The following is a 27,259-nucleotide window of genomic DNA, read 5'->3' as shown; positions in this document are numbered from 1 at the left end:
TTTGGTTCCAAAAGAGACATGTCACATGGAAACTCACAAAAGTCATTTCAGTTATGTGACTACTCACAAAATGTGTTTATACCCAAATGAAGGGGAGAATATCCCACAAACTTAAGGTAACAATACATTTTATGCAAGGTCACAAGTATTTCCTTCTAAAATCTAAAAATATCTAAGCAATATTTTATATGGAATTTACTTCAAATTGTGTACATGTGAGTTAACCAATCAGATTTAAAATATTAGGCTATTTTTTTTTTTTTACTTAATATATGATCTCTACTTTAGGTTAGCTTTTCCTATTAACTGATTTCCTGTTTATTCTGAAGGTTTTTTTTCCCTTCAGATTGCATATAGATTCCACTAAGGAATCTATGTTACAAGTAAAGTCTCAACTGAAATTGGCTTGAAAAATAGAGAATTTATTGGTTCAAAAATCTAGTTGAGAGAACGAGCACCAGTGGAGGAGGAGAGGCAACAAGAGAGGGGAATGAGGAGGGGAATATGATCTAAATACATATATGAAAATGTCATAATGAGACACACTAATTTGTACAGTTAATGTCTATTACTAAAAAATTGTTAAATCCAGTTGCTCTAAATAAAGAATTAGAAGGAGAGAGAAGCCTTCTTTCTCTCAGAAATCTAAACAATCATCTCATTGTGTCTGATATTGTTAACCTAAAATTATAAGAGAGACGTTCTACGAAGCAAAGAGTTTATCCAGGAATTAATTATGGGATTTCAGTCTAGGATACATGTGGCATGGTGAACCATAATGGAATGGTGGCATAGCCATACACAAGGAGGCAGAGGAAAGCAGAGGGTTGTAAAGCTAAAATGAGGAAGATAACACATAAGATGTTTTGAAACAATCATCCTTGGCTACCAGACTCATTAACTAAAGTAGAATTAGCCCAACGTTGAATTCAAAGGCGATGACTGGGCAAGGGTACTCACAAAAATATTCTTGGTGCAAGGCTACAGTTCTTTGTGCAAATTTGTGACTTTTGAACAGTCTTTTGTTAAGTAAATGTGTGTACGGATCCTCCTTTCATGGCCTCCTGGCTATATTTAGATAGCATTTGGCATAAGTGACTCCATTTTGATTCAGACAACTTTCACTAAATATATCTCCAAGGCTATGTTGAAAGGATGGAGTATGTCAAAGGGCAGAGGCTATTTGGTGCCTACTTCAGGAACTGGAGTTAATTCCATCTAAGCCAGTTAGCTAATGAAGAAATGGGGACAAACAAATGGAAAGCCAGGAGCCTCTTGGTGAGATAAGTTGGAAGGAAGGTATGCTGAGGAAGCAACAAATAAATATTCATTACGCCATGGAGAAATTAGCAAAGATTATTTAAAGAGTCCATGATTGAAATGACTGAAATTTTATTTCAACTTATTATGCTTAAATACTGCATTTTAAAGATCTGTTTTCTACCTTATCAGTTCAGGGGTAATGATCATAGCTTTGATCCTCAGAAAATAGACAAGTAGCACTATAGGAAAACCACAAACACAATTTGCCATGCAACTTTAGAGTAGTAAGACTTGTATTTGACAGGTTGATTATGCACTGCATATTTTTTATTTCCTTTCTAACATGAAATCCCAACCTTCTCTACAACCCCCACATTGTAGGTCTGTCACTTGTTTTATTTTGTAAGTACCAGCAAAATAACCCACAAAGAAAATTTCTAAAAAAAAATTTAAATGCATGTTTGTCTGTGATTAAATTCTGTGCACAAACCTGCCCCACCTCTTTTTGTTCTTCTCCAATACCTGTATTTTGCAGATTGCTAGCTGGCTGAGGGATAAATAAATGAGAGGGAATTTTAAGTAGAAATATTAGTTTTTAGTGCCTATTTCCACATAATAAATTCTCTTCTGTTAAATACTTGCATAGTGTATTCAGCTATGCACCATTTAGCACCACATTATATAATTTTTAGCTAATTGTGCTTTGTTTCCTGTATAAGATTACCACTGTGTTATGTCATTCATCTTATTGTAAGCTTTCTGCTCTCTTGAACAATGCAGAGTACAAAATGGCAGAAATACAGAGTATGACTCTCATTATCATTACTATACTTTAGTAGTTCTAATGAGGTAGAATTTCGTGATTCATAATGAAGAGCGTGAATTTTCAACCTTGCAATTTTAAAAGTGGTTTAGTATCTGCTCAATTTACCCAAAGTTATTTCAAATATGCATCACATTGTAATGTTCAGGTAAAAATTCTACCTATATATACAAATATATTACCACAGAAATACTCAAAAGGAAGCACAAAACAGAGAAGACAACATAAAACCTGCTAAATATTTAGAATCTTCACTACCTTATGCCAGAAACTTTAGAGAAATCAGAGTAACCAAAGTTCACATATTTCCAAAGAGTGGGACAAAGATCCAAATATAGACCTATGTTATTAAATCTATACTGTAATGGCTTTCTAACTCCCAGAGAGAAATTAGGATAGTTGCAGAAGTCTTAACCAAACAGTTCCCCAGAGAGTTATGAAAGATTGCATTTTGAAAAAAAACTAAGTAACCAGCTTAAGTTACTATTTCCTGATGGGTTCTGTGGAACATTATTTGTGCTATTGATAAGAGAAGATAGCAACCATGCTATAGTTTTAAATCTATTTAAATCCTACCATAAAAACAAAGCAACTAGGAAGTAAAACCAAAACTCATAGAAAATTTAACAACAAAACCAAAGAATAAAGAGGCCTAGTCTGAACTCATTATGATAAGATGAGAATCTGCCTGGTATCAATATTCACGTGAGAGGAAATAGAGTAAAGCAAATGAGTTCCTTATGAGTCATAGAATGAAAAAAAATCCACAAAAATTTCAACAGTTTCTTTTTATTTGTTTATTCACTTATTTTTTGCAGTGCTGGAGTTTAACTCAGGGCCTCATACTTGATAGGCAGGCACTCTTACCACTTGAACCAGTCTGCAAGCCTGTTTTTTGTAATGGGTTTTTTGGAGACAGGGTCTCTTGAATTATTTGCCCGGTGCTGGCTTTGAACCATGATCCTCTTCATCTCTGCTTTCCTGTGTAGCTAAAGTTACAGGCTGAGCTTCTGAACTGGGTAGTGGTGCTACACATTCACAGGTGATAGGAAGGAGTCAGTGAGAAGGTCTGAATGGCTGAAACAACCTTATATTCCTACTAGACCTGGCAAAAATAACAACTAAGGAGAAACTACTTTCAGACACTGATTTTGGACATGACTACAGCAAAAAAAAAAAAAAAAAAAAAAAAAACCACTCAGATAAAAATAAGGGACAGGAAGTATAAGAACATTCTTAAGTGTGAAAACATTTTTTTAAGATATCACGGATTAACAGAAAAGAATGCACCCAGGATGTTGAAAATAGATATGATCAATTTAATTTTATTGAAAAGATTGAATTTTATTGAAAAGATAGAAATAATGCTGTAAAATGCTATAAAAGAAATTATACTAAAAACAGAGAATAAAGATTAAAATTACATATCTATAATCAAATCATAATAGAAACATCTGCCTAGAAATTAATGAACAATACAAACCAGTGTTTCCAAGTGAGTCAAACTATAAAAAGGAAATCACAGAAAATATGAATGAATAACAAAAATAATAAAGAGGAAAACTCAGAAATGTGTTCTAGAACTGAAGAAGACAATATTTCAAAAAATATAAAACTTAGTTCACCAATGAGTACTAAATGAAAAGGAACACAGGAACAAATGAACGTATATACATACATACTCACACACACTGCTTGAATATAAAAAGAAGGTAAAAAGAAGTCAAGAAAGAAAAATATAAAATAAATTAAATAATTAAGAAAATAATAAATATAATAGAACAAAGAGATTCAATATATGTGTAGTTGATATTCTCAAACAAAAGAAAGGAAATAATGCATCAGAAATATTTTAAAATTCTAGAAAACTTACTTGAAAAACATAGGAAACAATATATCAAAAAACATATATATGAAGCTACATATTGAAATCAATGTGTATGTTATATATGTTGGATTTGTATGAATATAGAATTTATATAAATATAGTTGTTTTAATATTTTACATGAATGAAATATACTTTCTCATATACAAAAGTACATATTGAATATGAGGAATTTTGATATCTTTTATAGTTTCACATACTTTCACTTGAAGCATAAAATTCTGATTTCTAATTTAATAAATTGATTAAAATTTTCTAGCAATCAAACAGCTAAAAAGTTACTATCTCAAGGAATTTTGAAGCAAACTTTCCTTTTAATTCACTTTTGTTTTCGGAAGAATTGTTATTCCTAAATGTACAATTGTCCTTAAATCTCTCTTAACATGTAAGCAAAAATGCTATTTTTTAAACAAAGTCAGATAAATGAATTTATCTGCCTTCGAACTAGAGAACCTATGAAAATTCATAGGTTCTCTAAAATATGTGCTGGTGAAACCCATGTAACCTAATGCTCGTGGCCTTTACGTTCTCGAATATAAAATAAGATTATGCTCTCTTTGTGTCTGACATTACATACTTAGCCCTAGCAATCTACTCAAACAAAAACAAAACCAACACTGGCACCCAAAACACTTGACTCTTAGATCATTTTTGGTTATTCTATTCAATGTAACAGAGTCATGCTGACCAATATTTTCCTCAATCTTAAATTCCCTAGAACTTAAGTTCAGTTATTTGGCTTGATCTTTCCCAACTAAATAAGGTTTCTTTGAGTTAGTGACCCCAACTATCTGCTTCAAGTGCAAAGTTAGTCTTAAGTCTCTGTATCATTCCATTTCTGGCACCTCTACATAACATTAGTGGCTATATTCCTAGAGCTTGTGGTACCTTCATCAATAGTTATGTGGACTGGTTCTCCCTTGAGGATGAGATTCCATCAGGCCTAACTAGATCACCCAGATTGAACATGATTGTATGAGTCTCAACGTCCACATCTTTCCAAAAGAACTAAGAGAACTACAGTTAAGAATTTGTCCTGCATATAAAACAAATCACAAAGTGATTATCCTTCCATTTGTAGTAACTATTCATTACCATACCCTAACTTTTCATTCACCCAAGGACTCAATTTAAACTTGGAATTGCTCACTCATACCGAAGACCATTATTTACATATCTGAGCCATTATCCATAGAATATATAACCCTGTACAATATTTTTTTCTTTTCATGTCAAGTGTACACATAAGCAAAGACTTTATTTATACAAAGGCATTCTGATATGATTCTTTCAAATAAATTGACTTTAGAGTGAGCCATGCTAAAACTACAGAAAAAGGTCAAATTTGATTTACAAATGTTATTCTGTAGCCACTGATTATAAAACCTCAGAATAGTTCAGGAAGGGTTTGATATCACATATTTCAAAAAATAATGCTCATAATTCTTTATCAAATAGCTAATTATATGGGGGATGAGTGCATAATAATAAAATCAGTCCAGGACTTAGCCTTTCATTTATTAATTTCTTATTTTCTAGCAGCTGCCTTAGAAATACTTAAGTGATTTGCCTACTTAAGTGATTTGATAAGTTGGACAGCTACTGAATATTGCTAAAAATATTAAAATTACCAGATCAACAATTTTCAGTTATCATTTTTAGTGCTGTTAGTCTGACTCAATCTAAGTGAAAATTCCAGGAACATAATTGCTATCCATATATTGTCAGGGTGATTTCCAGGAGTATTAAGACTTAATCATCACTTTACCAAGTTTTCTTAATTTTTTTACCTTTTAGAATGAATATAATCAAATTTTTCAGCTTTTTGACCTGTTTGGAGAAATAACTCCAAGACTGAGCAATATGGAAGTGAAAGAGATAGCCAATATCAAATTACATCTCAGAATCTTTAAGAAAGGGTAGTTAGTAACAGACTGGCAGGGACAGAGCCCCAAACTCTACTTCATCCTGGTCAGCCTGCTAGGACCCATAGGTCTAAATTATTTCAAATCTAGGAAACTATGTAACTTAATTCTAATTTAAGTTATATCTTTTAGTGCTGACTCTTCTTATAGTCCTAGACAGAAAGTCTCAGACAAAATGGCTGTCAATTGAACCTGTTTGGGGACTATAATATGATGGCTAATGCCTTATGAGCATTAATAATGTGAGATACACTATTAAGTAGTGTTTTTTTTATATGTATGTGATAATTACTTCTATGTGTCAACTTGGCTGGGCCACACTGTCCAGATATTTAATTGGATATTGTTCTAGATATTTTTGTGAGGCTATATTTTTAGGTAAGATGCACATTTGAATCAGAAAACTTTGAGTAAAACAGACTACCCTTCATCATATGCATATAATTAGTTGAAGGCTTTAATAGAATAATGACTGGCTTCCTGAGAAAGAAGGTACTTCCAGCAAAGTACCCTTATACATGAATTGCAGCTATACCCTTGATTCTCTCCCTCTCTCTCTCTCTATCTCTCTCTCCCTTTCTCCCATCCCCCTCTATATATACATATTTATGTGCATGTATATTTTTTATCATGATATAGTGACCCTATGTTACTAGTTATTTGTAAAGAATGATGGGAATCACTTTTTTGAAGTAATGTGATATCAACAACTCCCTGAACTATTCCAAGATCTTCTCATCAGTGTCTACGTGACCATATTTGTTAATCAAATTTTACATTTTCACGCTAGTTTTAGCATGGCATGATCTAAACCATTTTATTTCAAGTACTTTATTTATACTGTATCCATATATTCTTCTGCTGCCCCTCCAAGAACTCTAATACACTATATTACTTATATTGTACTCCAACCACTCTATAAGGTAATTACTATTGTTATTCTGCATTTATGAAGAGCCCATTTCACCAAATCAAGGTCACAAATGTTTCAACTTAAATCGATCTCTAAAGCCTAACCTTTGTCTATTATACTGTGACTCAAATTAAGCAAGTATGTATGTGGATGAATCTGTTGCAAGTGCATGTGTCTTCATGTATATTTGAGCTTGTATGTTTTTCAGTGTTTGGGAGGGTAGTAGCCACAAAAATTTAGATAAAGGCAATTTTCTTCTGGGTATCAATAAACTCCATGTTTGAGGCAATCAGATTTTTTCCTATAAAATATACTAAATGGTTCTCCTGTCTTTTCAGGTAATATAAGCATTATCAGAAGCTCTATCTCTTAATAAATAAGTCCTGTCTTCTTGGATTTGAGGAGAAATTCTAGGGCACACTCATAGTACTGAAAACCATTATTTTTAGAAGATATACACAGGGTAAGTGTCAAGTTATTTTGGTTTATATCCTACAGAGTAGGTCTTACTATCTAATTCCTTCAGCATCATGGCGTGGAACTGGTCAAATAGCACGTTGTTTAATCATGTACCTAAAGTTCATGCTGTGTATGTATGTTTCTGTTTCAATTTGATCTGATGTCTGTCACACTTATGTGGCTTACGATGTGGTGAGTATACTTTTTCTGCAGGAAAGGATTCATTTCTTTCCCATGCCCACTTATTTCCTCAAAGTAAATCTGGTCTCAGTCCAGATGTATCAGTGAGCTAATATACCTCCCAAAGTGCCCAATTCATAATTAACACAGTCAGGTCACAAAGGTACCACTTAGCAGTTCTGGAAGAAGGCCTAGTTTTCTGCCAGGCAGTGGTTCAGAATGCCCCAGGAATTTGGCTCCACATCTTTTTCTGTAGCGCAGGGAAACATGCTAAATCATATTCATCGTGATGTCTGCCAAAAGTGATGCTGAATGGGTCCCACAATTATTTTAAAGCCTTTCCAGAGATACCTCATATGGTGAGGCATTCCTATGCTTTAGAATAAAATCAAAGAAAGTTAAGAGCAGTGAGACAACTTAGAATTCATAAATCAGCACCTTAATTTCACAGCTGAAGCAACTGTCAAAAAATGGATGTAACTTGTTCATGTGTACCAAGTGACATGTCTAAGGCATGGTCTGTGTTCTTATAAGTGTTTGGTTTTGTGCTATTCCATTACTTCTGCTTCCTCCTAATATGACATGTTTGCCAACAAATTCTGGCTATAATAATTCCATCAAAACAGAGATTTTTTAGTCTTCCTTATGTTCCTAACACTTTTCCAAACAAATCATGTCTTTCTTGTAAGCAGTTCAGAAAATTCCACTGCGAAATGGTGCCTTGACATGTGGATTACTTCAAACTAATGGTGCATGAGAACTGCAAATGCAGGCAGGGACTTTCTCTGAGTCCCCCTAATCTGCCTACAGATGGATTGGATTCTCCAAAAGGAACTCACTTGTCATGATCCCCCTCCCAGGGAATCTCATCAAACAGAGCAAGTTAACTCAGATCATAGGTGAAGAGACTGGAAGCAAATGCCAGGCTTGGACATTTTGACAGGTATTACCTATTCTGGAATCCCTTTCATCTTTCCCTTTCAGTCACTTACTCTCTCTTTAATTACCTACATTCCTCTTCCCATCTTCCCCATGAAGAGGGTATATAGCTTCTAGATCACTCTGGATTTGGGGTATTCACTTTTCTGTAATGCCCCTCTGCACATAGTACATTTGCATATTTTTCTCCTGTTCATCTGTCTTTTGTAAGTTTATTTCAAAAGCTCAGTTATACAATCTTTGAAGGGTAGAAGGAAAGCTTTCCCTCCCTATACCCACAAGTTGGGAGCAGTCTTCTCCCAGTAATTTTGAATTTAATATAAGTTTCACTAACCAAAGTGAAAACACACTCTTTCTTCTGATACAGAAGGCCAAAGGCTGCATCAGACTGTCCCCATGGGTTAGCCCCAGGCCTGGCACCTGTACTGAGTGTGGAAGTCACTTTTACGTCTCACTGACCTTACTATAAACCCTGCTATTCACATTTTTCAAAAGGCAGGACTTTTTTGCAATGTTTCTTCCACCAAAAGCAAAGCCGAAAGCAGGCCAGAAAAGTAAATCTCAAAACCTGGAGAAAAGCCAGACAGGCCATGAATGAAGCAGAACTCCAAATGACATAATCCTTGGTGAATCAAAGCAGGCAACATTTCCTTAAGTTTCAACATATTTTATATGGAGAAATAGAAAAGTCAGCTAGCATCTGTTGTTTGCTATTTGGTGTTTTACTTATTCTTTATAACTTCATGAGTAGATATTAATTATGGGTTCACAGAAGAATAAATTGAGACTTTCACTCATGCGATGAGCGAAAGTAACAGGAACCTGACCCCAGATTCCCTGTTTACCCCCCTGCATTTAAATGGCATATGCATTTCATAGGGTATAAAACTAACTAGGAGAATGAGATGCCAGTGGCTCACACTTATAATCCCAGTTACTCAGGAGGCAGAGATAGGGAGGATCATGGTTTGAGGCCAGTCCCAGTAAAAAGTTAGTGAGACATCACTTAATTAATAGTTGGATGGGGTAGTGCACACTTGTCATCCCAAGCCTAAACAAGAGGCTGGGATTGGGAGGATTGTGGTTCCAGGCCAGCCTGGGCGAGAGAGAGAGAGAGAGAGAAAGAGAGAGGAAGGGAGGAAAGAAAGAAGGAAGGAAGAAGGGAGGGAGGGAGGGAGGAAGGAAAGGAAAAGAAAAGAATAGAAAAGAAAAGTTTGCAAGAACTCATTTCAAAGAAAATGGTGTGGTAGAAACTGACTGCCATCCCAGTGACAGTTGAAGGCCAGGCAGGCCTGGGTAAAAAAGGATATACCTATCTCAAAAATAACCAGAACAAAAGGGTTTAGAGGCATGGCTCAAGTGAGAGTGCAAGTGCAATGCCCTGAGTTCACAAGAAGTACCACTACATACTTTAAAATAAACAAACAAATAAATAAAAATAAATAGAACAAAACAACACACTGCCCCAAAATATGCCTCTTTGGAATAAGGATTATTTTGAGTGATAATTTTGATGAACAGCAGATTTAAAAGAAGCTCAGAAAGCAGAGTTAAAATTTCCCTTTTGTAAGAAAAATTTAAATCTATTAAGGAAATCTCCATTTGCGACTGTGTCTTCCTCTTCTGTATCAGGAAGAGAATAATGACTGAATTGCAACAAACTCTTATCAATAGAGAAAGTGAGCTTAAAGCTGCATAACAAACTATTTGTAAGATGTGGCTTGCTTGGCTAAGTGTCCCCTAAAGACCCAGGTGTTAATGGCTTGGTTACCACCTGGGGCACTGTTGGAGACATGCTATAATCTATACGAGTTGGAGAGTAGCCTAGTGGGAAGTCCACTGATCATAGAGGGTGTGCCTTTCAAAGAGATATTGAGACCACAATTCCTTCTTCTTATTCTTGCCTTTCGGAGGCGGCCAGGAGATGAGTGGGCTTCCGCTGTCATGTGCTCCCCCTATGATATGCTACCTCACACAGGTCCAAAATCAACAGAGCAAACCAATCATGAATTGAAACCCCTAAAACTAGGAGTCCAAATAAATCTATTTTCTGTATAAACTGATTGCCTCAGGTATTTGTTATAGTAATGAAAAGCTGACTAACACACTACACTTTTCCTGGTCATCTTCTCATAATTGGTCTCCCCTAATCTTCTCATAATTGGTCTCCCCTAATTCCTTCTCTCTCACTCTCTTTTTTCTCTTTAGCTGAAGATAATATTTAAGACTAAATTCTAAGCTGCCTCTCAGAAATTTCTGCTCATTTATTCCTAGGCATCTCTTATTTATACATGAAGGATATATATTAATAAAATTAGGGGTTCTTTTTTCCTCTTGTAAATCTGTCTTTTGTTACCATGGTTCTGACTAAGAACTTAGAATGGCAGAGGGAAAATAACTTTTCCTCTCCTACAAATGTGAACTAGAGGAAGTAATGAACTTTTAAATGTTAAATAAAACCTAGCTCATTCCTCATAACAACTATAACATAGCTTTTCTGATTATTATTGATAAAATAGTAAGGCTGGGACATTTTCAGTCCAAAGCCAGAATAGATGTTTTAATCAACTCAGTGAAAGTAGCCAGTTAATTCAATGAATTACATTTAAAAAAAAAAAACAAAATCTATTTATTTCACCAAAAAAGAATAGAAGTTTACCTTGAGTGATTAATCATTTCCATCAGAACAGAAAATATGGTGTCACAGAGGGGCACCAGCACCCTCTTGGGAAAAATGGCAGAGCTTTCTAATATGAACAGGATGGCCCTTCATAACTTATGTAGTAAAAAGGACCGAGGGCACCAGGATTTTAAAATAACAGAGCAAACATTGTTAAATCAATAAGATATTAAATGAATAGCTGAGGTAATGAATATAAGCAAAAATAAAACTCAGACAGCAGAAACTGCGATGGACAAGGGTTTTGAGAACATTTCTCTGAGCAGTTCAATCTTGCAGTTTGAACTTGAAGGACCTACAGATCAAATTAACAGAAGTGGGATTTGGAAGGTCACCAGTGTGTAAATGAGATCCCTAGTCATAGCACAAACTGAAATGACATCAAGAGGGATTGCCATTAGTTATGCAAATGTGAATGTCTATACTGACAGCCTGATGGATGTAGGATCAGAAGGGTAAACAAGAACCAATTCAAACAGTGCCAGCTCAGAAACAATAGCAGGTCTCAGTGCAGGTAGCAAAGAGCATGGGACAAAGATGTATTATCTTGTAAGAAATTGAACTCAAAAAATCTTGATTTTGTACATAATTTGTTAGGAAATACACTTCCAGTAAGGAGTAGTCAAAACATGGTATTATGATAGTTATTGTGAAAGCAAGTAAATATTACATTTAACCTTCTGACCTAGAATAAGGAAGCAATATTAATTTTAAGCTTAAAAGTTGGCATGGTGGCACACATGAATAGACCCAGCTACTTGGGAATCTGAAGCTGGAAAGTACTTGAGCCCAGGACTTCAAAACCAGGCTAAGCAACATGGTGAGACCCCATCTCAAAATAAATAAATAAATAAATAAATAAATAAATAAAGCTTGGCTCTTGTGACACAAGAAACTTATAAGAAAAATATTAGTGAAAACATAAAATCACAACAGGTTTCTCAAAGAAGTAGTATTGGAAAGAAATTTAGGTCCAGTTAGCACTGAGATGTTGTGCAGATAGGCTGCCAGCAGAGAAAATAGCAATTTAAACATAATCTTATACTTGCAACATTTCTGCCTAGACCTTCTTTTGCTTGAAAATAAGCATAGAACAGCAACACAGAACCTCTTCAAAATGTACATCAAATACTCAAGGAATAGAACAAAATGCTGCCTGTGATAGAATGCAAACAATGGCTCCAACCCTTGACTGCAGTCTGTATCCATCCCTTTGCAATGAAAAGATGGAGTTTCCCCTTCTTTTCAGTCTAGGGTGGCCTTATGACTTGCTTTGACCCACAAGTTGCAGAGGCAGCTTAGTGCTTGCCAGTTCTAAGTCTCAGGCTAAGAGTACAGCTTTAACACTTGCACTTTCTCCCAGAGTCTTGGTCTGCTGCCCTATGCTAAGTCCAAGATTGCCTGAGGGAGATAAGAGACAAGTGGAGCAAAGGTGAGCTGTCCCAGGTAAGTGTTTCCTAGAGCAGCCAAGCCTTGCTGATCTGCAATCTGAGATTGCATTGACTGTGATCTCACCATAGAGGTCAGCCAAGTAAAATCACACTAGTGAGCCTAACTCAGATTTCTGACCTGCAGAATTTCAAGCTTAATAAATGGTATTGTTTTAAACCCCTAATGTTTTGGGGTGGTTTATTTCACAAAATAATTGATGTAGCACCCATAAAGTTTACTAGGACTATAGACCCTTAATACAAATTTATTACTAGAATTAGAACATAATATTATCAGATGTTTGGCAAGACATCTTAAATAGGATATAACTACTTGTTTATTTATTTGAAAGGGATGATTTATTTTTATTTGTATTAAAATAATTCTGTATTTATCTTAGGAGATGTTTTTGTTCATGTATCTTGGGAGTATTTTTCTCTTTAAAAAAAACATTATGAAGTGAGGTAAAAAAATCATATTTAAAAAAACAAACATTGCAGGAAAAATAAAGTTTCAACAGCTGAACTAAGATATGCATTGGATGCTAAATAAAGTAGAACTGACCTTTAGAAAATAGACTTGGTGAAATGAAAGGTAAAATTGAGACATTCTACCAGGACAAAAAAGGAAAAGAATATATATGTATCTGTGAGTATAAACACCAGGGATGCATGAAAATTCTGAAGCTATAATAACTAAAACTTGATATTGACTACAGAAAGAGAAAATAACTAATGTTATTCCATTGATCAGTTGTCAAAACTAGACCCTCGTCCACTTCCACACACATGAATCAGAAAGAGCTAGGTTTTCTAATCAACGGTAAAGGGAGAATATTTTATTTTTAGGTATGGGTGCACATGTGATAAAATTACAGTAAGGAGTTAAAAATACAAATGTGAAATTTAGGGACTCATTGGTGGTATAATGTTAATGCTAAAGTTCTATTTTTTAACTTAATGGTAGATACATAAGTGTTAACGAAATTATTATTATGTTACCTCACATATGTACTTTACTATTTTTCTATTTGTTTAAGTAATATTTAATAAACTATCATTTAAGAAAGATATTTAAGTATGAAAAATACTTTAAAAAATCAAATGGATATAGATTTTTTACTCAAACATCTGGCCTTAATATTTTAACTCTTAAAAAAAAGCTCATAAAGTCATACATAAAAATAGAGATGATAAAATGTTTTAGTTTTTATCATTGAAATCTAAAATTAACACTACAGTTTTGTTTTAGTAAGTTTTAATGTAGCCTAATCCTTAAGAGTCCTGTTTCAGCAAACTATAGTATTTTTAATAATCATTTTGACCAGCTTGAGACCCAGCAGTCATAAATAATGTCAAGATGATAGGAATGATGTGATAAAGTCTAGATTTAAGGGAAGTGGCCTCAGTTATTGAGCAGTTTTCATTCATGTGACATTATATCCATTGAGAATTTTTTGGTAAACAGTACCTCTTAGGAAATGACACTTAGGCCAAGCTTAAGTCTTTTTGATGAGTTTGGATAGAAACACAAAATATCCATTTATTTCTAACTCAGTTGCATGGAGTTGGGTACCATACAAAGAAAGGACACTCCTTTGAGAGCATAGGGATAAGGCATCTCTAGGAAAACAGTTGCCTTGGATACAGATGACTGACATTCCTGAAAAGAAATCTCCCCATCCCATACCTTTCTCTTTCCTCACCAACTCAGGTGAAGTCCATTCTCAAATCCCTGTATAACAGGGAAGGAAATGAGGAAGGAAGGAAGGATGGAAAAGAGGGAGGGAGGGAGGGAAGGAAGGAGGGAGGGAGGGAGAGAGGAAGGAAGACAGTTGTCATTATAGTTTCTTAAACTAGAAAAGAGATCTTTAATAAAGAAGGTCCAGGCAAAAACCCTGTTATCTGACCTTATCTACATATGTGGGATTTTAGAGAATATTTCATAGATAACACACTTCTCAGCCTGAATTCTTAGTCAAATGGTATCTAATACAAATGAATCACTATTTATAGGCAAAATTGTCTCATTTCTGAAAAAGGTTAGGCTAAAACATATGACCTTTTTTTTCAGAAAAAAAAGAACTTCCTTAGAATAGAGCCTAGAATTAGTCACTTATTGACAGCCCTGGGCCATTACAGGACTAGCTCCACCACAAAGCATTGTATGTGACTGTTCCCAACAAAAGGGAAGTAGAGAACAATCCACACTTACCCATTATTTCTTTCCAATTCTCAACTTGAAAATTCCCCGGTTGAATAAGCCACTCAAATTCCTCAGAAGTAGACCAAATTAAAGGACAGTGATTTTCCCAATTTTGTTCTCTCAACAAATTAATATCAACCATTTAGCCTCCTTAGGGCATGGCCATTTTCCTCTAGATAAGAGATCAGCAGCCTGTGGAGACATACTTGTTTCCACCTTGCCTAGGCAGCTTCTCATAGGAACAACCACTGGTCTTTTAGGTCTCTTCACAGGCAATATAGATTTTTGTCTCCAAGGGCTGTCATAGCTAGTATCTGCTAAATGTGTCAGAGCCCTATGCATTTACAGATCTGTGAGTGAGCTCAAGTCCTCACCTAGACGTGAACGACTTCTCAACATTGCTGAAGTCTGCTTCCCATTTGCCTAACCCTCACTGAGTACCTGTAATACTTCTTCAGAAAGACTGTTTGCCTGTGAGCAAACTTTCATTAATTAAGATCAACCAAAGGATCAAACTAACTGAGGGAAAAAACAAAGCCCTTTTCCTTTTTTGTAAGAATTAGCAGCTAACCATACAAGTGGAAAAACAAATCTTGTGGGCTAACAAGATTCCACAAAGACCACAGCCCCAGAATAGTGAACAACAGAATCTAAAACCTGCAGACAAAGGGCCCCAATCACAGCCTTTTAAGTGTGTGCTTTGTTCCCGAGTCTCACCAATTATTTCTCAACATTTATGACCCAAGAGACATTCTATTATTTGTGAATTAAATTAACCTCTAAAACTATATCTAATTTTTTATGACCCAAACCCTCCTTGATTTAGGACTTTGTTTAGTAAGAAATGGAGTAAACCAGATGAGAACAGATCCTCCCTGCAGCTAAGCTGGCTTCTAAAAGAAAGGAGAGTGAACAGGGTAAATCTATACACTTCTAGTTTCCCTTCCCAACGCAGGAAAATAACCCCCACTCACTGTAAGAGGACGTAAGTAGGTGATAGAAGTACAAGTATGTCACTCTAATGGATATTCCTCTACTAGAAAGGAGCTCTAGGCATATGAGCATCCTTCTTCTTCCTCTCCTTCTTCTTTCTTCTTCTTCTCTTAATATTTCTAGTGACATTAAACTAATTGTAGTTCTAAATCCACACTCTGTGGCGTTCCATGGCTTTGCACCTTTGTCAATGTTGTTTTCTCTTCCTAGCACTTCTTTCTGCGGCCCTCCTGTTTGCCCTCACAACACTAACAGATAACCCTCTCCTTCCTCTATGGGTAACTCCAGTTCATTATTCAAGCCTCAAGTTAAATGCCCTCCTCCCCAAGAGTTGCTCCCTCATCTTCTTACACTCTCAAAGCATACTCACAATTCTCTGTTCTTGCTTACAGGCAACGACTACATGTATTGAAATAATCTATTTATAGGCATTTTACTCTATTAAAGGAGACATGCTAATGAATAAAATAATACAGAGTGATAAAGTAAAAATATGAAAGTTTATCCCATATGCCAGCTACACTCATGAAATAATTTTAATGGCAGTAAACTGCTCTTAAAATGCAAAATAAATAAAATGAAATGATAACAATAATTGTGCAGTAGCAATGTACAATTTGTAACATCCTTGATGTGGAAGTCATAACATCAGTGTGTATTTTCCTTCTGACATCATTGGATTCATTAGCTCATTTAGAAAAAGATAATTTTATAAACAAACATACTCAAATGAAATTAATTCTATACCCAGAAACACAGAATTTTGGGTGAGGGTAAAGAGTGAAGATTTTAAAATACTTTTAAAATTAAAAACCAGTTGGTCAATTTATCTATTTATTTTTATTTTTATTTATTTGTTGATTGATTTTTTTTTTCTTGGTGGTACTTGGGTTTGAAGTCAGGGTCTTGAGCTTGCTAAGCAAGTGCTTTACCACTTGCATCATACTCCCAGCACTTTTCACTTCTAGTTTATATTTTCAGCTAGAGTCTTGGCCTCAGACCATAATCCTCCTACCTCTGCTTCCCCCATAGCTGGGATTACAAGTTTGTACTCTCAAGCCTGGTGCAGCTTGTCCTTTTAAAATGCCATTTTGGGGCTAGTTATTCCTAATTATTTAATTTGATAGTAGACTTTTGCTTTTACACACAAATCAGTCATGGTGATTAGCTGTGTGTATTTAGAAGTAACTAATTTTTCTTTCTCAATGCATAGACTGGTTGTGTTGGTCAAACAAAAAAAGGTACATCAAGTTAGTACTTAGTTAATATCCTAGTTAGTGCCTAGTTACTATCCTAGAGCAGTTTTAGCATGCTCCTGAATAAATGATGAATCCTCAGAGGAGGCACACTGTATATTCAATGATACTTCACTGTGATTTGTAATTTATAAATATCTTTATAATAAATTTATTTAATAGGTTAAACAACATAAAATTCCCAGACCTCAAACATTTTTGACTACCAAAACAGTGATTTTATATTTAGTGTGTTTGTAAGTTGAGAGAGAACAGCAATATTTCCTGTATGTTCAGTCAACAAACAGATTACATCAAATTTGATGAGATGCCATCCAGACTAAGACAGACTGGCAACTTCCTCAAATAGAGTTTTATAAATACATCTCATATTTAGCATTATTGAATGCCTCAGAGAAAGATTTTTGAGCCTTTTGTGGGTGACTCTACCTGCATTTAACAAGACAGGAAAATGAATTTCATAACAGAGAATTAACCATGAGTGTATCAAATGTGTATACAAGCAATACTTTTTTTTTTTTAAGCTGGGTTAATTCACTTTATTTGGAGCCTGGGTCCTCTGCACAGAGACTCTGGTGTGGGTTTTCATAAGACGGTCAGTGAATTCCTAATAGGGAGATTTGATGAACATGATCTCTTTCCAGAGGTCAGGGGTCAAGTACCTGTAGGTCTTGGAGATGGCATTGAAGGTGGCCTTGGCAAAATTGCCCAAGGTGGCAGTGCAGCCCCTGGCTAAAGTGTAGCAGTCATCAATACCAATCATCAGCAGCCTCTACTTGGGCACAGTAACACACAATGCCAGTGCCCTTGTGGGCAGGAATGAGGTACACCAGCTCAGAACCACAGAGGCCTGTCACCTTGCATGGGCCGGTATGGGACTTGCCAATGTTATTCACCCAGTAGCCTCTCCTCACAGGGACAATGGAGAGCTTGGCCAAGATGATAGCCCCTGGGACAGCAGTACCTTCCTTCTTGGAACAATTAACACCCAGCCTGAAGTGACCTTTGTAGTCCCCAATGGCTACAAATGCCTTGAACCTGGTGCATTGGCCAGCCTGAGTCTGCTTCTACACAGGCATGATCTTCAAGACCTCATGTATGAGGGACAACTCCCAAAAGAAAGTCAATAATGTAACTCCTTGATGGACTTGGAAAAAAGATTGATCTTCTCCAAAGACTTGATCTTCATGTCCTTGACCAGGTGGCCCAGCTTGATGATAGGGATCCACTCCTTCTCTTCAGCCTCACCTCCAGAAGCTGGTGTCCCAAGCCCCAGCCCCAACCCCTGCTGCTGAACCCATACACGAGAGCCACTTTCAGCCTCCTGTGCCTGGGCCACTGGGCCCTCCTCCTGCTCCTGCTTCATTAGCCTTCGGAGTTTTCCTGGAAAAGAAGAAAGGCGGTATTTTGAGAAGTGTCTCAAATTACATTGCATTGTCATTAATTCAATTATTTTAATCATTTTCAAGTTTTTGTGTGTTTTATAATTTCTGTGGAGTAATTTAGAAATAAACATGCTACAGAAATTCTGGTTGGGTACCATGGGATGAAATCCAGTCCTGCCAGTTTACAAATGCCTTATTCTGATACATCCTATGATTAGAAGCCACGTAATAAAGACAGAGGAAATGAGGTCAATGTCGAAGGCCATTTGTACACATAAGCACCTCAAACCTGCTACTGTCTACAACTATAACCTATGAGGAAAACTTACATAGAACAGAAGAGCAGCTTACCAGCAAATATTAGGCTGCGCATAAGAGTATAATAGTCAAATAAAATCAGAAAATATCTGTTTATTACAAAGCTATTTCCACATTTCCATATTTATCACCTGCTAAGATAGAAACTGTAGAAAACCACAGTAAAGCAGTCACCGCCACTCACTTCCATTTTAAATCTCATATCCAATCTCAACTATATCTTGGCCTGCATCCCTGTGACAGTCAAAGAGATTTCACCATTCTTCTTGGATTATTTATGTGTCCTGCTCTCACTCATTAACACAAACACAGTGGTTTCAACTAATAAAAAATTATTCTCTTACAGATCCAGTCTGATGCCCAAAATCAAGGTGTTCGTAGGGTTGTGATCCTTATGGAGACTTCAGAAGAGATTTCTTTGCAATTCTTTACATCTTGGCTCATGGCCCCTTCCTTTATCTTCAAAGACAGCAATGTGGTCAAATCCTTCTATTTTTGGGGTTTTATCAAATCTGTCATTCTCTTATGAGAATCCTGGTAATTACATCTGAAGATTCTTAATCACATAAATAAAATCCTTTTTGCTATGTAAAATAACAGTCATCAATTACAGGGATTAGGTTATAGATATTCCTGAAGGCCATTATTCAGTGTAACAAAACTTCTCAACACAACTTTCAAGTCATCATAACAGTATTGTGCTGTGCTGTGAAACCTATCTTTCAGAGATGAAGTCTTTCAATTCTGAATAGAGAGTTTCATAACGCTAAGTTCACTCAGCCAAGCTCCTCATTTTACAGATTGTAAAATTGAAATTTTCTAAGAGGTTACATAGCTGTCTTGGGGTGATAGGTCTTGCCAGTAACAAAGCTGTGACTACAGCCCATGCCTCCAAATGACTACATCAGTGCTCATTCCATCACCGTCCAATAGCCTGACAAATGGATGCTTGGAAAGGAAAGTTGTGAGGCAGTAGCATGTGGAAGGAGCTGAACTTTGTTATCTGACAAGCAGTGAGAGAGGGAAAGGACCCTACTTTCTATAAAGTTTATATAGGTTTTTAGAAAAGTCAGTCAATTAATTAGTCTCCTTAGTTGTAGTAGTTACTTCTACATTATCAGTAGTTTATTACTCCAAATTTAGTAAGGAAATGATCCTAAATCACAAAAGTTAGATATTTATGCCTTTCTCATAAGCATTTATTGACATTTTTCTGTACTTAATGTTGAAGAATGATTTGCTATAGCAGAAAAAAAAAAAAGAAGAGCAAGAAGAGATTGTGAGATAGAAGAAGGGAGATACAGAAAGGCCTTCTTAGGCAGGTAGGAGTCCTGTCTAGTCAGGTCTTTCTTTTAAAAAAATACATGTAGGGAGACATTTGTGTTAGTGTGATACTTCCTGTGAAAATTGTCTTTAGAATTTTCCATCAATAGGATTAGACCATGACATGGGATACTCTAGGCTTGATGTGAATTTGTGCCTGCTGTATTAATTAATATATAAGCAGGTTAAGGAACCTTCCAGGAAAATGGCTCAACTTGCTTATTTAACAAAGAGCCCGGAGGCAAAAATCTCAGGATCAATTTAGCAAAGTCGTTAAGTACTCAAACTGTTCCCATGCTGTATTGGTATGGTTTGGATGTAGTTTGTACCACAGTGGTCCATGGTTCCTTCCACTAGGAAGCTTAGTTCCTAGTGGAGTGATACCGAGGCAGTTGGACTTTTAAAAGGGGAGGCCTCATGGGAAGTCCTGATGCCCTGCCCCTGGGAGAACTTAAGGTAGTTCTTGTGCGATCTTGAATTATTTCTCCTGACATAGTTGTTGTGAAAGGAGTGGGCATGGCTCTGCTCACTCCCGCTCTGCCTCCCACTCCACCATGGAATTCTTCCCACATGAGTTCCACTGAGACTCCCCTAGCACTGGAATGATGCTGGCAGCAAGGCCTTGCATCTCCAGAACTGTGGGCTAAATCAACCTCTTTTCTTCATAAGTAGTCTACCTCAGGTATTCATTATAATATGACCATCCTCTGCACGTTGGTTTCTATCTTCAGTCCTATCATCTCATAGATGTCAAATCACTGCCACAGTTTCGTTCACTAAGTCTTAATTCAGTACAGCCAAAAACCACAATATTGTTGGGAAATAAATGCAGAGACAAAACAATATGTATTCCTGTGTCTCTTGTATTTCAGGAATGAAAAACTTTGTACTTGTCCTTATATCCCATTGCTCATAAGTGGGTAAAAGGATTTCTAAAGATGTTCACTAGTAAGGGGGAATTAAAGAGCTATGATTGCCTTAGGACAATTGTACGTTTGTATTTCACCTTATGGGTTTAAACGTTTCACTACTCTAAAAGCAAAAAGGCTGAGGATGTAGCTCAGCAGTTCAGCAGTAGAACACTCACTTAGCATGTGCAAGGCCCTGGGTCTGATCCCCACTACAGAAAAAAAAAAAAAAACATCAAATAGTTTTGTAATGAAATATTGTCAGGCCAAAGCAAAGCAAAGTGCATACCACCATATCAACACACAAGCCATGAAAGGATAAGTATCCATCTTCTTCACTATGGCCCCTACCTCAACAGATGGTTTTTGTTCATTACTCCAAGTAATTTATCTATAAAGTAGCCTTTCCTCCAGCTTAAAAACCATTTAAGAGTTACATACATACATATATGTGGGTATATAAAATTTAATAGTTATATATAATTTATATATATATTTATACATACACATATCATGTAAGGCCTAAACAAAATTGTCACTGGCAGTTATCGTTACAAACTGTTTTCTTACACATAAAGTATATGGATGTGGAGGATGCTACCACAATGTTTAGAAAATATGCAACATGGGATGGTACAATCCCAGTTACTGGGGTTACCATAGGTCCTGTTGTTCTGTGTGTGAATAGTGCTCATTGCCACTTGCAAAAGTGTCCTTATTTGAACTTCTTTCATGGCACCATATATTAAGCACTGTGATGGTTAATCTTGATTATGATCCTGATTAGATTAGGAAGTGCCTAGGAGATTAGTAAACCCTATCTCTGGGTGTGTTTGTGAAGGCATTTCTAAAGAAAATTAATTAAGGGAGGAAGACCTGCCCTACATATGGGTGATATCATCCCAAAGACCTAGGCCTTAGTGAAATTAAAGGGGAATCTAGAGAAAGCCAGTGAGCACAGAGCACAGGTTCTCTGTCTCTCTGTCTCTCTCTCTCTCTCTCTCTCTCTCTCTCAGCTTCGTGGCACCCTGATGTGAGATGTTCTGTTTCACCATACCTTCCTTGCCACTATAAACTGAAACCAAGACAAAATAAATAATTCCTTCAAGTTGTTTTGCTCAAACATTTTGTCACAGTGTCAAAAAGGCTAACACAAACACCTAGTTTAGACTTTTGATAGAAGTGATAGAAATGCAAATCAACTCAAACTAGCTTAGGAGGAAAAGGAGAATTCACTGGTTTATGTAACTGAAACTTCCAAAGATAACTGTCTTCAGGAATTACATTTTAGCTTGCTTGCGCTCTCTCTCTCTCTCTCTCTCTGTCTCTGTCTCTCTCCCTGTCAATATATCTACGATCAGGAAATATAAACAATCACCTATGACAGCCTTTTAAGCATATCCTACTTAATCAGCAGCCCAATGCAAGAGGCCATCATTTTCAAGGCTCTGGCAGATGTTCACAGGGAAGTCTAGTTGACCTGAATTAAGCCTTGGGCCCATTTCTAACCCTATGTCCAGGAGGATAAAATATATTCACAGTTCAAGCCTGGGTTTCATGACCACTTCTGAGTCTGGGACAATTTTTATGAAGTTAAAGGACTTAGCTCTGTTTTAACATATGGAATAGTTTCCTCAGAGGAAAATCAATTCTGTTGTCTGAGAATTAGAAAAGGGGAAACAAAATAAAACAGATGCCTACTACCCAGAGTGACAATGCTTTGACTAAATGTTTCAGAAGATGCCTGAGATGTTCTGACTTTATATCGCAACACAATATTTGTCTTCTAGTTCAGCAATAGGTCCTCTATTTAAAAAAAAAAAAATTGCATTCCTAAAAACAGAACATAGAAGGGACAAACAGGCTTAAACCAGACTCCTTTATTGTAATAAAACTTACTTTGGATCACACCATCTCATGACTGAAATTATAACAGTAAGAAGCAAATTCACAGAAAAGATGAACCAAAATTCAAATAAAGTGAACAAAATTCAAATATGTAAATTGTATTTAAATCAGCTCCCTTTTAGAGGAGGTTTTTGTTTGTTTGTTTTTACTTTTCTCTCTGAGTATTGCATATGGCATGTTCCACAGCAGTGGCTAAAGGCACAGTGCAGAATCTTTTTCTTTTCCCCCCTCAGGGGAAAATTGTTTTATTTTTTTCAAGTCCACATTCTTTTTTTTTTTTCTTCTTCTTTTATTTTATCATTTGAAGCTTGACCACTGAATGTGAGTGTGTGGTATGTTTCTAGAGGTCCTGTCCTTGTTTTTCACTGCCTTCATTTTGTAGTTGCCCTGCCTGCCCAGGGAAGGACAAACCTCACGGAGAAAACTGACATAAGCCTCATGACATCATACACAACCAAGAGGGTATAAAAACATTTATTAACCAAATAATAGAATTTTAATAATAGAGCTGAACAGGCACCAATGCTGGTAGGGAGCCTCTGTGGTGAAGCGGATCGCTTTGTTTTTTACTATGGTGAGGGTGTGAGACTACGGAGATGATACACAGATGACCTGCAGGAATTTTCGGGTGTTCAGGGTTCTTGGGTCTGCTCTGAGATTGAAAGCTGAGGTAGACTCCAGCAGCAGAGGTCAGAAAGATTTTATGTGTAGAGAAGAGAACAGAAAGAATGCATGAGGGTATATGGGACCAAATAAAATCCTGGTTCTCCTCTAGGACATGGTTCCTACCCTTTCTGGAGTGTGGAACCTATAGTTTCCATTATTCTCTTACTTCTATTTTAGCCTTTCATTTTAAACTTAATTGTCAAGTTTGTTTCCTCTTGCCTAGAATCCATCAAAATACAGATGCCCCCGATGGAGATGAAAACATGGCCTCCTTAGTAACTCCTCTCTGGTCGACAGCCCTGATGCTGCCTGCCCCTTCATTGCCCCATCAGCAGGAAGCAGCCACTGAATAGACTTTGTCATCCTTATGCCTAACATCAGTTAAGGTGATCTTTGAGAGGGGGAACTTGAAGGGCAGACTGCAGGAGGTCTCAAAAGGTGGTGATTGCCCAAAGAGACATTTCTCTTACCCAGGAAATGTCTGCTCCTGAGATATCTCTGCCCTCAGGCAATACAAAAAAAGGCTATAAAAACCAATTTTCAACCTGACCCATGGGACCACTGGCTTCCAGGTCCCACTGCATGCCCCCATGCAGCCTTTCTCTTCTCTTTTCTATAAATAAAATCTTTCTGACCTCTGCTGCTGGAGTCCACCTCTGCTTTTAATCTCAGAGCAAACCCAAGAACCCTCAACAGCTGAAAATTCCTGCATGTCATCTGTGTGTATCATCCGGTGACCTACGAAGGGACACTTCTTCACCTGAGGTCAGTACAGTTTAGGCCAAACTGGAGGGGACTGCCTAGGAAGTGGCTATGATCGTCCAGCACTCCAATGGAGTCTGTCCTTCAGGACAGGCCCCCCACCATGGCTTAGCTATGGTGGATCTCTCAGGCTGATTTTCTCTCTCTCTCTCTCTCTCTCTCTCTCTTGCTAAGGAGGGTTTCTCCCTCCGAAACCTGGGGGAAAAGCTCTGAGCCCTCTACAGTTGTTAAGGCAGGCAACCTGAGAAATTGGGGGCTGACCAGGGGCTTATACCAGACCGCCAATGCTACATGGGCAGAGCTAAAGCTTCAGTGCACAGAGGCTTTTTTTTCCTCTCAACTCCCTCTCTCCTTAAACTCTCTCCCCTTCAGATCTGACCTGCTTAGCAGGACTGAAAACAGCTAGTGGAAAGGAAAGTTTCTTTTCAAGCTATAAGGATGCTCTGGCCAGGGCAACTCCCCAGTGAGACCTGAAGGCTGAAGATGCAACTTCCTGACCCACCCTGAGGCTCCAAATGTGACTAAGTATTGGGACCCCTCCTGCCATATCCGTGGCAAGCAGACAATCAGATATCTACACTTTCTTCACAGTTCCCATGGCCCAAGAGTAGAGGTCATTCCTTGCTTCCAGTGTTCTAGTACTGTCTGTGATGGGATTGACCTGGACCTCAGTAATGACTAGTAATCCCTCATGCATTGAGCCTGGAAACTCTCTTTCCCCCAATCCTCAGCTTTTCCTTCCTCTTTCCCAAGTAAATCAGGATGAGTGGCCTCCCTCTTTGTCCTAAACAGCAGTGAGATCCATACATCCCCCATTGAAAACCTAATCCTTAGACTATGTCCTCAAGAGCTCCTGTATCTCTTCTGCAGCCCCCCATTTCAGTTGAGTATACCAAAACTTGCTACTCTCTAACTTGGGCTTAACTGTTTTTGTTAGGCATCTGGTTGATCTGGTTAAGCAAGTTCCCATAGTTTGCCCTCATTGGAGAAAAGAGTTAAGGGGATAGAGACCTCAACATTTTCTGGTTTTGTCCCTTATCACAGCAAAAAAAAAAAAAAAAGCCTTCAGATGCTCTCTCTCTTCTTATAGAAAATACATGTGTTTCACAGGATATATGGGGAAAAATGTCTACCTCATCAAGAGATAGACTCCATCCATGCTTCCACACAGGTCCTCCCCCTGGCCATGCAAGCCCTCTTGGTTACTTTAGAGCCCTTCATTGATAGAGTTATTTTTAAATTACAAGCCTTCATCTGGTAGAGGAGAACCAGGTAGTTGGGTCATAAGGCAAACAGGCAAAAAATTGATCAGGGTCACTCTGGTGAGGTGGCTGCAGCCAGATGTACCTAAATGTCCTCCCTATGACCTTAGCCATAGGTGGCAGTAGTGGGAAAGCATGGGAGAGAGGAATGCCCTCTCTGACACAGAGGATCTCCTTACCCAGGGACACCTAGGTAAAAGGAGAAAACTCTGTTAAGATGATCAATTTTCCCTTGCTTACCTTTTTAGATAGGGAATCAAGCCTCCAGGATCCCAGGAGGATCCCCTCTTGCCTGCTTATGAAAACATTGGAAAGACCTTGATCCAGAAAGTCTTCAATGAAAGCAACTCAAGTTTTACTGCATCCAGTCCTGGCCACGATATCCTCTGGGAGATGGGGAAAAGTGGCCAGAAGGAGGGAGCATTAATTATAACACAATTTTTCAATTAGATATGTTTTGCAAAAAGGGGGAAAAGTGACTAAAGTGCTGTATATTCAACTTTTCTTTTCCCTAAGACACCAACCAGAATGGCTGAGCAAATGCAGGCTAGATACCCAAACCATGGTGATCCTTTACAAAAAGCCCCCAAACTACCTTGAGGAACCAGAACCTAAAAAACTATCTAATGGCCAAGGGCCCCTAACAATGTCAAAGGGGGCCTCCCTGTGACAGAAATAAAATCTCCAGGGGAGCCACAGGGGATATGTCCCACCCTGAGGAGATTGGCTGATGCCCCATCAGCTCCCCCTCTACCCTCTTACCCGGCTACCTCATACCCCCAACATCATCCCACAAGACTCTACCCCCTCCAGTTAATTCCTGGATGGGACAGGCTCACATTCACTTTAGATTAAGTACTTTAAGAAATAAAAAAAGATTTAGGAAATTACACAGAAAACCCAGATCAGTACATCCAGTCATTCAGAGATGTCAGCCAAAACTGAACTTAGCTGGAAGGATGTAATGTTATTGTTATCCCAGACTCTCACTTCCCTGTAGAAACAGCAAGTACTAGATCAGGCAGCCACAGCTGGGGATGATTATCACTTAGGTAAATGTGACTCTACAGGCCTGTCTCAGACTGGGCCCTCAGAGGAGGAAGAGCAGAAGGGAGAAGAAAGACAGAGACACTGGATACCTAAAAGGTAATCTGATTCCTAATTCCCAAAGGAGATCAGGTAGTGCCTAAGTATGATCCTAAGTGGGACTCTGAAAATGACAAGGATGAATGGACCCATAACCACTTCATCCACTGCATTCTTGAGGGTCTAAGGAGAACCAAGATTTAGAACCCCTTAATTGCTCCCAAGTCATGGCTGTACAGCAAGGACCCTTAGAAACCCCAGTAGCTTTTCTACAGAGACTAAAGGATGCTTTACAAAAGTGTACCAACATTGTACCAGAGTTACATGAGGAGGAGATCATCCTAAAAGATAAATTTCTAACACACTAGTCCCAGATATTCAAAGAAACTTCAAAAACTAGTGGATGAAGGAGCAGAGATCTAGACCAATCGGTCCATGTAGCCACATCCATATACTATAATAGGACTTAGAAAAAGAAAAAAAAAAAAGAACCTGGAGAGGGAAAAGAGAAAGAATAAACAGCAGAAGGCTCTGATCACAGCACTCAGAGAGGTTCCCCTGGGGCAGAGTCCAAACCTGAGGACATGTTTTCAATGTGCATAGGCAGGCCATTTTAGGAGGAAATCCCCCCAGAGGAAGCCACCTCCAGGACCCTGCCCCATTTGCCAGGGAAATCATTGGAAGGCAC

General features: G+C 37.5%; 1 pseudogene; it reads right to left on the bottom strand.

The window, feature by feature from the left end:
• Window positions 1-17,482: 17,482 nt before the first annotated feature.
• On the bottom strand, window positions 17,483-18,199 carry LOC109680239 (small ribosomal subunit protein uS5 pseudogene; annotated as a pseudogene).
• Window positions 18,200-27,259: the final 9,060 nt, after the last annotated feature.

Source organism: Castor canadensis, chromosome 1 (genome assembly GCF_047511655.1).
Source record: "Castor canadensis chromosome 1, mCasCan1.hap1v2, whole genome shotgun sequence".
In the NCBI taxonomy this organism is placed as follows: domain Eukaryota; kingdom Metazoa; phylum Chordata; class Mammalia; order Rodentia; family Castoridae; genus Castor; species Castor canadensis.
This window is presented reverse-complemented; position numbering and strand designations above follow the sequence as displayed.